At 47.4% G+C, this 14,738-nt stretch overlaps 1 protein-coding gene across 4 annotated transcripts in view; it reads left to right on the top strand.

Moving 5' to 3' along the window:
* The first annotated feature begins 1,007 nt into the window (after positions 1 to 1,007).
* DUSP8 (dual specificity phosphatase 8) overlaps positions 1,008 to 14,738 on the top strand; it is an 89,666-nt gene continuing 75,935 nt past the window's right edge. Inside the window, exons 1-2 of one of the 4 annotated variants that reach the window (XM_014602402.3) lie at positions 1,008 to 1,383; positions 14,298 to 14,421. The gene's annotated coding sequence lies outside the window, so the exon portion shown is untranslated. Of the gene's footprint in view, positions 1,384 to 10,999; positions 11,016 to 14,297; positions 14,427 to 14,738 lie in introns of those variants that run through there. The other 3 variants (XM_014602401.3, XM_059722581.1, XM_014602403.3) reach the window with 3 other exon arrangements.

The raw sequence follows: 14,738 nt of genomic DNA, 5'->3' as shown, positions 1-14,738 counted from the left end.
CGCAAGCTTGTTAGCAATCTCTGCCCCTCCAGCTCGCACCACCAGCTGAGAGAAACCGTGCAGTTCCCTACTGCGTGTGGTTGATCTGTTTAGTGGGCAATAAAAATAAATGCCAAGGAGAAAAAGGCGCAGCCGGCCCTGCTGGGAACAGCCGCAAGAGAAATAAAGCAGGGGAAACTGTCTCTCCTTTCAAAAAAAAAGAAACGATGGGGTCTTTGTTTCACAGGAGCTCCAGGAGGCAAATGCCTGGGCATTTGTCACAGAATGAGCTGGAAAATTTTGCTTCTGCATTATGTTTCCCAGTAAGGAACCAGGGTCTCCCTCTTCACCTTCCCTCTTTCCTTAGCTCCCCGCCCCAAGGGGCTTATAAACACTGTGGTCTTTCCTTCCCATCCAGAGCATCCTCAGCTGAGCCAAGCACGCTGGAGTTGCTGCCTTCCTGTGAACAGCATGGCTCTGGGGCTGTGTTACCTAGCTTTCTTTTTTTATTTTAAGCATAAAATCCTCTAAGAGGTCACTGGAACAATCCATCCAAGAGGAGATGTAATTGCAGATGTGAACCTGCTACACCTTCTGTGGAGGGACGAAAGCCTTCCCCTCCCTTGGCAGCACTGGTAAATGCTTCCCAGTTCCTCTCTACAAGCAGCCGGGCATATCTACATGCTGATGAAACATGCTCTCCTTTACAACTCCCCCCCCCCGCAATGATAAATGCCAAATTGACTGCACACCAGTGGCTTGCTTTTTTGCACTGCTGCCTCCAGCTCCCTACACCCACTCTCCCATCTCCTTGGGCAGATGGTAAAACAGTGCATTTCCCTTTTAAGAGCTTGCAACCAGGGAGGGAATGAACTCAAGAAGAAACTAGGCCATTGCCCCTTTTAAGCTGCAGCTCTGCCTGCCTGTCTCCCTTTTAATCTGCACCCAAAGCCCCAGGATCAGAGGCTGACGTCACCCTGCCCCTAAGCCTCCCTCTCTGATTGGCTGGGGGTGACGTCAGGTGCTTTTTTTTCAAGGCATGACCTCATCCTCAGTTCATTTTTAGTTCTAAAGTGCAACCTTCTGTCTTCCTGGATCCCTTTAGCCCTGTTAATGCTTATCTTTGCCATCCACCCCCCACCCCTATGCAGGGACATGCCTGCCCCTTGGCTGCTGGGCTAGCATGATGATTACCTTTCAGTGGGAGTGCATGCGTGTGTCTGCAAGGGGCTAGAACCTGCATCATCAGCACTTGCACCAGCCTTTGCATGGCTCCTCATTTGATCATCTTGCAGTTGTGCTTAATTATCCCGACGAATGTGTAGAAATTTGCAATCAGCTGGAGGATTTCAGGAGCTCTGATTCCCTCCTCTCCTTCCCCGGCTGCAGAGGAAGTGCAGGAGGGTAAGTGTTTGAAACGTTGCATGGGAAGAGAAGGGGGCCTAGGACTTTTAATCATGCTTAATGTTTGAGTGACCCTGCGGGTTTTTGCAGGAGAGTATTGGAGGTTGGAATGGGAGAGAAGGTTTTAATATGCATGTGTCTTTACATGGAGATGTTTACTTCCTACTTCTGACCCCATTATACATAGTCCACCATGTACATTCATACACATGCATGTTCTATCTGCTTAACTATCAGGATATGTACCCATGGGTCCTATAAGAATAGGTTGCTAGGCATAGCTATCATGGGCATCTGTCATGGGTGCATGGCATGTATAGTGTCCTTGATCATGAAGATGTAGTGACTGGCGCACAAATTTGTGATCACAATGCAGGTCTTGCAGGGAATATTTGGGGTGAGACTGGTACATCTATCTATATCTATATAGATCTACATATCTGTATATCTTTCTAGATATAGATAAATATGTATATACATAGAGATCTATATAAATACATTTTGACTGTGTTTGATCTGTGTCATGCCTACCTCCTGGAGATGCTTTTGAAACAGATATTTGGAACGGGATTTGAGGCATCAATTCCTTTTGCACCAGAGGAATTAAAAAAAAAAAAAAAAAAAAAAAGCAAAGCTCTGCAGTAGACTGTATTGCAGTGGAGAGCTGCTGACAGGGAATTGCATGCTTCCTAAATCCTGCTTATTTGGATGGGAGTTCAGAAACAAACCTGCTTGATTATATGGGGAGTGAATAACATGGGAAGGGGATGGTGTGATGTGGGGGGAGTAGTATAAGGGGAGTGATGGATACATGTTCTTGCACTGTGGGATCTAGATCTTAAAAATATCTGGTTTCCCACCAGACATAAGGTTTAGCAGGGCGCTTCTCTCTGCTAAGCTAAGGTTTAAGATTTGAGCGGTTGATGTTAACAGCCCTGTGGTTTCCTGATGATGGAGTTTGGAGTATCACCCTATGTCCTTGGCATTTAAACGAACCCCAGGAAAAGGGCATGTGTGCAGCAGCAGGGGTTTCCATGCAGTGTTTCCTTGCCATGGCTTGAAGGGAGCTGCAAGTGATCCCTGAGTCGAGCATCCTACTCGCAGTGATTTCCCTCCTCTTGCAGTAAGGTGTAAAGCGTGGAGCAATTAATCAAAAGCACCAGTGCTCTTGCAACAATTGTTTTGCCTTCTGTGCCCTGACTCATCTCTGATGCCAGAAAGGGCCAGGAGAGCATAGTGGCTTGAAGATGCCTGGGTTTTCCTTTATTGATCAATAAATAAGGCACTCCTCTCCCATCCCCAATAATTAAATTCCTTGGCAATATCAAAAGCTGACGTCAGTCCTTAAGCTCACATTAGGCGAGCTGTACACATAGGGCTGTAATTTGTGGTTTTGTTTATAAGGAAGGAGGTGGTACAGTCACTGCTCTCTGTTAAAGATGTTTGGATTTGCTGAGCACGGATCAGAATGGTTGTCTATTAGAGCTGGACTGCGGTGGTGCCAAAAGACTCCAGGGCTGGCATCGGAGCACCTTGTAGCAGGCACTCTACTAGCTCACAACCAGGAGCTAGTCCCTGTCCCAACCAGCTTGCAGTTGTGAAGAATCTGTTGCCAAATGCTGCTCAACCCCGTCCAGTTATATAGACTCTGCACTGTAGATCAGTAACTCTCAGCCAAGATGCTGTGGCACCCTGGGGTGCCTTGATATCTTCTCAAGGGTGCCACGCAGTACGATGATCTGCTATCAGGTGTGCAAGCATGACTGACAAGTTAAAAGGAGAGAGCAAATAAGAATTTGTTGTGTTAAAAACATTGTGACCTGCTGGGGTCTGAGTTTTTTTGCAACTATAAAATTTCTCTCTCACTTTTCTATAGTCAAAAAACAAGTGAAAACTAAGAACTGGTATCTTCTGAGGGGTGCCTTGAGTCTAAAAAGACTGAGCAACTGCTGTAGATGAATATCCCTGGGGTAAAGGCCTTTAAAAGCTGTGCCTAGCACTGCTGTAGATCCATGAAGCCCTAGGTGGGTAACCAGGAAGGTCTTGATTGGCCATTCAGTAGGAGTTGTTTTGCATCTGAGTAACAGATGAGGTCACTCCTGAACTGAGTTTGTCAACCTCCACTGATTTATGTTTTGTTTTCACTTAGTATTGTCCAATTATTTTCTGGTGGGCAAGCTGGTTGGGAATTGACACAAAATAGCTAATGTACTGGTGAATGTGAGTTTGTTGCAAGATTCCCCCTTACTTTCCTACCCTGCAATTCACCATGAGGGATTTTGAGACATATTTAGCACCTTCTGGCCTTGTATTGCTTGTCCCATTAACCCCAGTCGAGGCAAAACCAAGTCCACCTAACATCACCTTTAAATCCCATTTTAGACAAGGGCTTAGGTACCTGAGTGCATGGCCCTGTTTAGAAATGGCAGTGGGAGGTGCTGGTGCTGAGTACAGTGTGAAAATATGGCCCTCGGCATTTGTTTGACTATTACGTTTTGCTGGGTGGTAGGCAGCTTGCAGACAAATTGGGCCTGGTGCCTGATTTGGAGGATTTACAATCTAAGTTTAGAGGCAACACAATTGCCGATAGCAAAATACAATAGAGGTTAGGGTGAGACTTCTTAGTCATCCATATATCCCTTATCACCAACCTACTTCTTTGGCAGACTGGAGAGTCCTACATTTAAAAGAAAGACTTAGAGGCTGAATTCTTCCTTCTTGCCCCAGACTGACAAAGTTTTTCTCTCTGGGTGAGTAGAAAGTTCTCCATCCCAGTCTCCATTCCTCTCAACAGATGGAGCTTTAGCATGGAAGCATATGCGATGTGTTCTAATCTAGATGGTGCCTTCCTAGTCTTTTGTAAGGCTGTTCTTAAAAACCAATGGCCAGTTTCTCAGCTAGTATAAATCAGCATAGCTCCTCTGCAGTCTGGCTCCAGAAGCAGATGCATGCTCAGAATAATGTTGAATGAAACCAGGGGGGGGGAAAAAGGCAGTTGCATGGGCACTTTCAACACCTTTGATTTATGACATCTGCTCAAAAAGTACCTACCCCTGTGGTATTTGGACAGCTATTGGAAACTGTATCGTACAGAGAATGAGGAGGGAAGCTTGTAAATAATGACAGAGAGACAGAAGGAAGGTTAAAATAGGCTAAAGAATTTGTAGATCTTTTTATCCCAGCCTGAGAGTTGGATAACAGCAGTTAAAGGAAAGGCAATAGCAAGAATCTGCAGAACTGGGGGCTCTGACTAATGCGCCCGAGCTCTTTGTGGCTGTGCAGATGCAGAATGCAATGTCTCTTCCAGCTTTGCAGTGGCTTCAGCGTTGGGGTTCTTTGAGGGAAAAAGACACATTGCTTGAAATTGCTTTTTGCACCCTTACGCCTGCTAGGTTTCCAAACCTGTTTTTCCAGCCTTGAATGTCTTCTTTTAAGATACACCTGTCATGCTTGATGCAAAATGAGTAGAGACGCCTGACACAATCAAGGACTGGCTTGGAGGTGGGGAAGGGAGGCTAATGGGCCAGAAGAATTCATCTGATAAGAAGCTGAATTAGCTCTTTACTAGCAATTTTCTCAGGCTTGCCTGGGAAAAACATGGTATGTACGAACATGGCTTTAAACTTGATGTAAGGAGTGCCAATATTGCAAAACTAGCTCTGCCTGGGCACTGTGTGATACTAAAATAAGTTTGTCTCTGTTCTAGCACAGCTAGTTCTTGCTGGGTGGGCAGCGATAGGATTGTGTAACATAGAGCAGCTCCACGTATGCAGGCCAGACCTTCCAGCGAGGCACTTTTTTCATTGTAACATCATAGTGCCCCAAAGTGATGCATTTCATTGTGCTTAAGGATGCTGAGACAGAACATCATTCTGAGCATGCTTGTAAAATGGCTTTGTTTTGTCCACGTGATGCTTGTTTGAGCCAGTTTTAGACACTATTGAAACACTGTGGGTTTTTTTGCTTTTTTATTGTTGTTTGTTTGAACCTGGCTGGCAAAGCCATTATAAAGGTAGAGGGGCAGGTCCTGAGCCATTGACTGAGGCGCACCATTTTGTCACCAATTTTTGTATTCAGTATAGGGTCCTGGACAGGAAAGCAGTACTTGACTGCTTCCTGCTCCAAGAGCTGCCTATAGAAATTTTACTTCATGGGGGGGAAAATAGTCTGGCAGCAGCATTTCCCAGGAGGATTGTAGGGTTGAGAACCAGACAAGCCTCACGTAGGTGGTAGGGACAGCAGTTAGACCTAAAGGTTTGTACACGCAAAGAAACGTACTAGCCTGTCTATAGCAAAATAAGCCGTTCTCCAGTAGCTATGCTGGAATAATGCCCTGTGTAGATAATATTTTGGGAGTTGTTCAAACAGAGCTATTTGATTGATTGATTTTTCTTTTAGCTGTGCCAAGCAATTTCCCCTTGTAGAGAAGCCCCTAATAAAAAAAAAAAAGGGAAATCTGAACTAATGACAGGCCTCTGTCTTTGCTGCATATGAAGCTTTTTCTGCAGCCTCACTTTTAAGACTTTGCATTTCTGGGTCAAGACTTTCAGAAGTGGCTAGTGGCATTGTGTGAACAATTTATGACACCTCAAAGAGGCCCGATGTTTCAGAAAGTGCTAAGTACAGAGCCCATTATATCAACCATCTTATAAACAGCGAGAGATTGTGATGCTGGAGTTGGTATCGGACTGGTGTGGCAGAGGTGGAAGTGGGTCTGAAGCAAGTAATGTGCTTTGTACTGAGGGAAAGTTAGGACATGTCCCAGAAATTTGGTTGCTATTGGGAGCATTTGACTTTCTCTTTCCTCCCCACTCCCACCCCAGGACTTTCTTGGTGCATCAAACACCCTCTCAATTACTGTCTACCAAGCCATCCACCTTGTATCATTGCCACAACTCCAAGATACTGTATTTACCTTGTCCAGATCACCCAGGTGCCATGACTTGGGTTATACCAGAGCTGTGCATATATGTGGATTGTGGAGATGTGCACACATTTAAACCAAGGATGGTAGGCTCTTACAGTTACCTCTGCCTGAGTTCACTCTGGCACCTATGTCTTGACTTGGCTTATGTGTCCCATCTAAAATGAATTAGTGTTTCCTCGGGACAAAACCCTTATGTTCTTCTGGGCGGCTCCTTAAAGCACTAAGTGGTGTTCTAATCATTCTTTATGACGGGGACTTTTCCTGGCATGTCTGTATTATGGGTAGCAAGAATATCCAGATTTCTAAAACGACTGAAATTTTGAAAACCAACGTAAACTCTAATGTTAGGGTATCAGCTAGTTTTCAACGAGAGATTACAAATTAAATGTGTATAGCAACAAGGCATTCCTTAATGATTTACAGCCTAGCTTTCTTCGCCTTCCTCAGAAGCATCTGGTATTGGTCAGTCTCCATGTGAAGTCGCTGGAGCAGATGAACCACTGGTCTGATGCTATATGACAGCACCTCACTGGCATCCTCCCCTTTTCCAGCACTTACCCCTGAGCTTTGCTGGTTACCTCACAACATCTTTCATGTTAGTCTTTGGCTAGCAGTGTTAGTCATCTGGCTAGTAGGTGTGTGCTACACCCACATCCATCACTTTTTAATTTTCTTTGCAGGATATTGCTATAAAAAGCAAGCAGATGATATTTCAGGTCCTGTTAGAAAGACTTGGGTAGAAGTTATGGTGGAACAAGACTGCACTTTATTGTACTGCTTGTGGTTCCTTCCTCCAGACAAAGCAATAACTTGCATCAAGGCTATGGTTCTCCTAAACGACCCACCTCCCATTGAACTGCAGATGTCTTGCGTAGCTCTCAAACTTTTCTCTTAAGCAAAGAGAGCAGAGTGCTATACAGAAAGCAATGGAGGGAAAATAGGCAAATTAGGTCTTTGAACAACTCTTGTTTCTGAATTCCTCACCTTGTGACTTGCTTTCTCATTGACTTTTATCTTGAGTGGAGGTGTTTTATTCCATCTTTATATGTCTTAGCCAGCAGCCCTTCTTGGAATACAGTTGGCCACATGCTGAAACCAGCTGGGCACCTCAGGCTGTTGGGTCGAGATGGCTTAGATGGTGCCAGCATTGCTGACCTCTATTAAACCAATGAATGAAATCATATAAACAGCACCAGAAAACAAACCTTGTGCTTCTCTCTTTTTCCCCCCCCCCCAACAATTTTTTTGCTGCTCACGTTGCAATTGGGGTCTTGCCCTGGTCTGGCTAGTGCCCAGCTACAAGTAGGGCAGCACTGTGATCTGGTTCTGTTTCTATTGATATTAGTGGGCCTGGGCCTTGTTAAGTAGCCCCACACAACTCTGCCAGCTCACCTGGGCTGAGATCCAGAAGCTTGAAGATGGTTTCCCAGTAGCCAGTTATTGCCAAAATAGTTGGACTGCGTTCTTATTTACTTGCTGTCTGCTGTTGGATGTATGGTTTGCATCCTGGTGGAAGGTAGATAGAATGCAGCAGCCCAGGGATGGAGCAGGACATAGCTATCGGCCTGCTCAGGCCTCAGAAGTTGCCTGCTGAATTGTTACGTGCTGTGGGGTAGCAGGTGAGAAAAGTTCAGACTAACCGTTGAATCCCAAGTAAAATTGCGTATTGCAACAATACCAATGCAGACATCTGACTGTGCAGATTCTGACTGAATGAACACTTACGTAAAGCAGCTGCATTGTACCATTAAAAATGGATGGAGCTGTGTGGGTTTTTTGTTTGGTTTGGTTCCCCCCCATGTGCTTGCTAAATGCTGACATGTATGATCCTGTGTCATCCTCACACTGCTTTTGGTTTTGGTATGGGTTACTTCTCTCTCTTTTGACTTCCCATGCATCTTGTACCCCAGCAAGGTTTGCTCAGCAGTAGTAGATACAAAGATGGGCGTGAGAGCAGAACTTGGAAGGATGGGCTTGGGGAAGAAAGCAAACTGATCTCACTGGGCTGAATGGCAGCTAGCAGTTCTGAAGTTTGAGACTTCCTAAATTCAGTGTATTATGCCCATGGAAGCTCTGGTCATCCGGATCTGCTGGTGTTGGGACTAGTTAGAGCAGGAGTGGGCAATTATTTTGGCTGGAGGGTCACTTGAGGAATTTTGGTGAGCTGTTGTGGGTTGGTGGGTGGTGCTGACCTGGCCTGGCATGGCTGGAGGGCAGGACTGGGCAGCAGGCAATTGATCCTATCCTACCTGGGTCCATCCAGCCTGCACCCACTGCAGGAGGCACTGGCAAAGTGCATTGGCGGGGTTGGCTGGGACCTCCACAAGCAGGAGGGCACACTCAGCTGGGCAGATGAGAGGGCTGCAGGACGGGGAGAGTGGTATCCAAGAATGGGACCGGCGGGTTGGAGCTGGGGCCAGGATCACAGGGTGGTGACAGCATGAGGCCAGGGCCCAGGTCCAGGGCAGAGTCGCGATCTGTTCCCTGCACGTCCCTGCGAGAGGTGCCAGTTATGCAGGCAGGGATGTGTGGGGAGCAAATTGTGGCTCTGCCCTGGGTCCTGGGCCCTGAGCTGTCACTGCCCTATGAACCTGACCTCAGTTGCCTGGCTATCCCACTCCTGGACACTGCTCCCCACCTGCCCATGACCCCATCCCATCTGCCTGGCTAAGCACTGCCTGCCCATGGGGGTCCTGGCCTGTGTCCATGGAGACCTCTCCCACCTGCTCTGTCTGGCACCCCTGGCAGTGGGTGTGGGACAGTCAGGCCAGAGTGCCTACGCAGTGGGACTGGGTCCAGCAGCAGTGGAGATACTAGCGGCAGCAGTCGGAAGGAGCCACTGCTACGGGCTCCTGGAAAACAGAGTCTGGTTACTGCATTGCCCTCCCCCCACCTCACTGTGTATGTCGTGGGGGCAGTGGGACTGCTCTCGCGTGTCACAGTCCAGGCTGCCTCCTGCTATGCCTGGGATGGGTGGGGCTGAGGGGCCTGCCATGGGCCATAGTTTGCCCACGCCTGAGTTAGGGGGACCTTGGGTCCCCATTGTATTGAATGCTCTGTTGTTTGACATTTGTGTGGTATAATTGCACAAGGTATACTCTTCTCTGGAATATGGCTAGGAGAGTAGATGCATACCACCTCCTGAGTTAGAGAGTTAACCCATCCTGTTCGCTATTATACTGATGACCCCTTTGAGAGGGTCTGCCGTGGAAAGCATGCGGTATCCAGCCTTTTCTAAATACGATAAACAGTGATGTTTATGATCTGGGAATGCAAGCCAGTGGGACACCAGTAAACCTTGACTCTGCATGGCGATTGACCATTTGTGGGTCTGGGATGGTTAGAAGAGAGGGAAGGGCTGAAAAGTTGCTTGGCTTGACCTCCACATGACTTAAGAATGACCAAATGAAACCAACCTACCATAAATTGCAATCTCAAGGTGAAAAGGTTAGAGCAGGGTAGGAATGTAGCATCTGTCTGCCAGATGTTCCTCCTCCTACCCTGTGTATTCTAGATAAAGATGAGCTTTTGAAACCCAGGAGTGGTGACTTCTCTTTGTGGCTCTGATAGGAGCATAAAAAGTACTAAACTGCTCACTTGTATTTGGCTAGACTTTCTATTGAGCATGCAAGGAATTAGGCAAGCTTTAAACACCCAAAATAACTACTCAAAGCCTATATATCTGGGCTTGGAGTTACGCAATCTCTTGGAAAATCAGTGTGGGGCCTCTCTTAGATTTGAGCTTAATTTCTGAGTCTCCCAACATGCCTAGTAACACAGGGCTAGGTTTTCAACTGGTGTAGAATGATTCAGCTCCCTTGATTTTCTGAATTGCTAATCCTGATTTATGCCAGCTGAGACCCTGTTGGAATCCATTCACAGGCCTCCTTATGCATCAGCTGGCATCAGAAATTACATAAAACCTTTCAGAGGAGGGACAGTCGCACTTATTTCTATTAAACTGTGAGTGCCTACTTTGACTCTTTCCATGTAAACTTGAATTTGTATTGCTTTCAACAGCTGGGCAGAGCGCAGACAGATTATTTCTACCATTGCACTTTGTCCTGACCTGCATTTCTGCTGATTTTCCTGGGCTTCACAGTTGACTATCGGTCATCCTGGGTAGCTTTGTGACTCAAGCGGTATATATCTGAGACTTGGTTGAGAGCAACAAGCATGTTTCACTTGCAGTTTGCTTTTTCAGAGGTGAAATGGGGGAGGCATTTATCCATTATGTGGATTCATCCAGAAGCACTTTTCTTTGAGATCTGTAGTTTAATTCAGTACAAACCTACCTCTCGCATGTAAACATTGAGCAAAGTACTGGTAGGCCTTTGCTACAGTCTTCTTCTCTCCTGGTGCACAGATGGTAGCACCTGACTCAGTGGCCATCTAATTTCAGTGCTTACTACAGTTTAACCAGTAAGAGGAGGATGGGGAAGATGCTCTTGCTCCCAGCCTAGATGCTACTCATCACAGGGAGGCACCTGGAGCCTGCAAACTCCCTGCTTTTTATAATCTGTGGTCTCTCTTGAGCTGAGTTTGCCAGCTGTGTCAAATTCACTATAGCTTAATATTGGAAGGGAGCTTTTTCTTCTTTTCAGGTGCTATATGTGGGCCCCAGATACTTTTTAAAGGTGCAGTTCAGCTGGTTTGTTCTCTGGGAAACCCCATACAATCCTCCATCTTGGGTGACAAGGCTGAGGTAAGGCATGTTTGTGCTAGCATATGTAGGAGGCTTTCTTTTATGTGGTGTTGACACATACATAACAACACCAAGCGGATCTGATTGTCTTAGTATGTGGAATGTCCTCTGACAAGAAATACCCCGTGCCTTTGGATGTAAGGGTATAATTAGACCAATGATTCTCAACTAGGGTGTCTTAAGAGCCTTTCAAGGGTGCCGTAGAGTGCCACGCAATGTTCAGTTAGCACTGCTGGGTGTTCAGGCATGACTTGCAAGATAAACTCGGAGATTTCAAATGGAAATCTATAATTGTGGTCTTTTTTGAGCTCTTTGCAACAGAAACTGCTGTATTTTTTCTGTAGTCAGAAAAAGAGTAAAAACTAGGAACTGGCATATTCCAAAGGGAGCCTCAAGTCTAAAAAACCTTGAGAACCACTGAATTAGGCTCTTGTGGGGAAAACCCATGGTCCAAGACCATGACCGTGTAGTGTTAGCTTGACAGTTTGGTGAACAACTCAAGCCCTAGAAATAATGATGGTGTTCCAGGATGCATTTGCCACAGCATTAGGTACACGCAAGACTGAAGATATTTCTATTCCATAGCACACATTTCTGACCGCATTAAAAAGAAATCCATTCTAAGAGCTGGGTATAGGAATTAAATGATAGATATTAAGAAGAATATGTGGCATGCAGTAGAGGGAAAGATCCAGCTAGTCTATGGGTTTGGTTCATTGACAAGTGCTGAGGGCTGCTGCTCAGCTGAGCAAAATAAATTAAAAAAAAAAAAAAAAAATAGGAAGCTCCTGGTTCCAAACTGCTGAAGGTTTTCTGGGCTCTGTTGGCACAATCAAGGTGCTGTGTAGAACCCAACTGCTCATGCTGGCCCTGTTTTTAGTGCAAGAGAGCAGACAGTGCTAAGGAATGGAGGGAGAATAGTGATCCCAAGTGGTTCCCCTGTCTTCAGGAGAATCCTCTCCACATTCTTCAGGGTGAGATGGGCCACTGGGCTGGGAGGCAGGAGATGTGGGTTCAATACCTGGCAATTACACTGACGTGCTTGCTGTGACCTTGGGCAAGGCATGCCCCTTCCTCCCCTCTGCCTGGCCTGATCTGATTAGAAAGTGAGTTCTTGCTTTGTGTTTGTACATTGCATAGTGAGCAGGGCTGTGCAAAACTTCGGCAGCCGTTTTGTTTCGGAGGTGTTTCGACGCCTGAAACACCGAATCCAAAATGAAAGGCTCTGAAACATCTTTGAAATGAAACTAAACCATCCAAATGTTTTGGAGGCACTCCCCCCAGGGAATAAAAGGAGGGCTGAAGGGCTGTGTGGACTAAAGTGGTGGGGCTGGGCAGGGCAGCCATGGGGGCTTCTCCCGTGGCTCCCCCTGCCTGGGGAGAGGCAGGCACAGCTGGAGGAGCAACACAAGAAGCGCACATAGCTGCCCTGCCCGGGCCCATCTACTGCCCAGTCCAGCCTCCTGGTACTTAAAAAAGCCCCGCACTCGCTGGGTGCAGCAGTGGCAATTGGGGCCTCTGGGTGCTCGTGGCAGAGCCCCCCCCCCCCAACACAGTGGGGATCGCACAGCTGTCCCATGGTGCGGGTGCAGTGCAGCTTGGCAGGGCACTGTGTGCTGTCTGGGAGCTGGGGCTAAGTGGTGCCAGGCTCCAGCTGACAGGTGGAGTCACCACAGCTCCCAGAGCGCGTGGCACCCTTCTGAGCTGTGCTGCACCTGCACAATGTGACATCTGCCACACGGGTGCCAAGTATGGGGGGAGGGTGATCTTCGTTGCCCCCACTACCCTGTGCTGCATGGGGGGACTCTGCCATGCGCCCCCAGAGGCCCTGTTCGCCATTGCTGCATCTGGTGAGTGCGGGGCTTTTTTAAAGTTCTGGGAGGCTGGGGCCAGGCAGAGTAACCATGGGGGCTTCTTCCATGGCTCCCCCCACCCAGGGAGAGGCAGGCACAGCCGGAGGAGCTGCGGTGAAAACCTGCAGCCACCCAGCTGTTCCTGCCTCTCCCCAGCTGATCTGAATTGCCAAAACAGCATTGAAACTCTGAAACGGATTTGGCCGAATCAAAACGGAACAGTGATCCGAAACACTGAAACAAATCGCTGTCCCTCTGAAACGGCCTGAAACATAGGGCTGTGTGAAATGGCTAATAGTGAGGCTCAGACATTGGCTGGGGTCTCTCGGCATTCGTGCAAACAAGTATGCAGTCTTTCTGCGTGGACTTGTTCTCCTGGAGTTCCCCCATTCTTGAGGTGGTACAGCAAATCTCTGCAGTCAAATGGATCCCTTCCAATCCCCTCTTTTTTTTTTTTTTTTCCTTTTTTTTAAGGAAGCAGTCCTGAGGCAAGTCAAACCTGATCTTGTGGTGTTAAACAATTCTCTGGGGTGAAGGCGGATGGGTAGACTTTGCATGTGAGCTAGTAAATCTTTGTGGCTGTGTGAAGCCTTCTCCAGTGAGGTTCCTTGTCAGTGATGTGCTAATTAAAATAACTCCCTTTCTGAGGGGGGAATTCCTTGAAGTGATGGTGAATCCTTTTAACTGGCATTGCTAGTAGCTGCTAATAAATCTCCAGGGGCTGTTATAATGCAGGTGCTTATTGTTGGCTCCTAGCTGCCTCCTCCAACGGCTAACCCAAATGTCCACCATCCTCCATGCAGGAATGCTTAGATCTCTCTCTGGGGATGAGACCAATGAGGCCACTTAACTGACAGTAGCCAAAAGGAGAATTGGAGATAGGCAACAGCTGGAGGCCAGCATGATGAAGGGGAAGCATCCTGCCTGCACTCTGCTTTGTGAGTTTGGTCCCTGCTGGGGATGCCTGGCACCATCCAAACCTACAATTAGGCTGTTTGGAGTTGACCAGGCCATGCCTATTGCAGTTAAGACCGGGCCAAGGCTTCTGTTGCTTGCTAGGTACCTTCACCACTGAGAAACCCAGCTAATATCTCCATGGGGCCTGAGAGGCAGCTGTTGCCTGGCAGCTACATGGTTGCCAGAGTAACCAAAGGTGCTACCTTGTTAATGAGCCCCATGTCCCTGATTTGCTGCTTCTGCAAAATAATAATAATAATTAGTAAGAGTCCTGTGATTTAGGAATCCCTCAGAGCGTGAGCCTGCCGAGGGGAGTTTACTAAGTGTTGGAGTACATGAAAGAAGGGGGGTGGTAAAGGTGCCAGAATAAATGCCTGGGGAGCTTAAGCCACCCTGCCTGTGGTTCAGGCTGTAAGCTGACAGTTACTTTCTTGGCAATCCTTTCCTCTGATGGTTATCTGCTGTCCCTAAGGTTGAACCAAGAATTGCTGAGAAATTCTGTCAGCTCCTGACCTGTGCACGCCATGGAAGGCAGAACGGGCCGGGTGCTAGCGTGAGATTCAGGAGACCTGGGTTGTGTTCCTGGCCTTGCCACGGTAAGGTAGGCAAATGACTTCAGTTCTCTGGGCTTCTGTCTCTCCGGGGGATGTGGGGCAGGGGGAGGATGACAACTGCCATGGTAAAGTCCTTGGCAGTCTGGGATAAAAAAAGTAAAGGGGTTGCTCTTCTGGCCTCTTTGCCCAAACAGGCAGTGGCTTTTCTCCCTACCAAACTTGACCCTCTGCACCTTGATTTCTGCCTTGCCATAGAATGGTAGAAAATGAGGGTTGGAAGGGACCTCAGGAGGTCATCTAGCCCAACCCCCTGCTCAAAGTAGGACCAGCCCCAACTAAATCATCCAAGCCAAGGCTTT

Source organism: Alligator mississippiensis, chromosome 2, assembly GCF_030867095.1.
Source record: "Alligator mississippiensis isolate rAllMis1 chromosome 2, rAllMis1, whole genome shotgun sequence".
NCBI lineage: Eukaryota > Metazoa > Chordata > Crocodylia > Alligatoridae > Alligator > Alligator mississippiensis.
The sequence above is the reverse complement of the archived record's forward strand: the minus strand, read 5'-3'. Positions and strand labels throughout refer to the sequence as shown.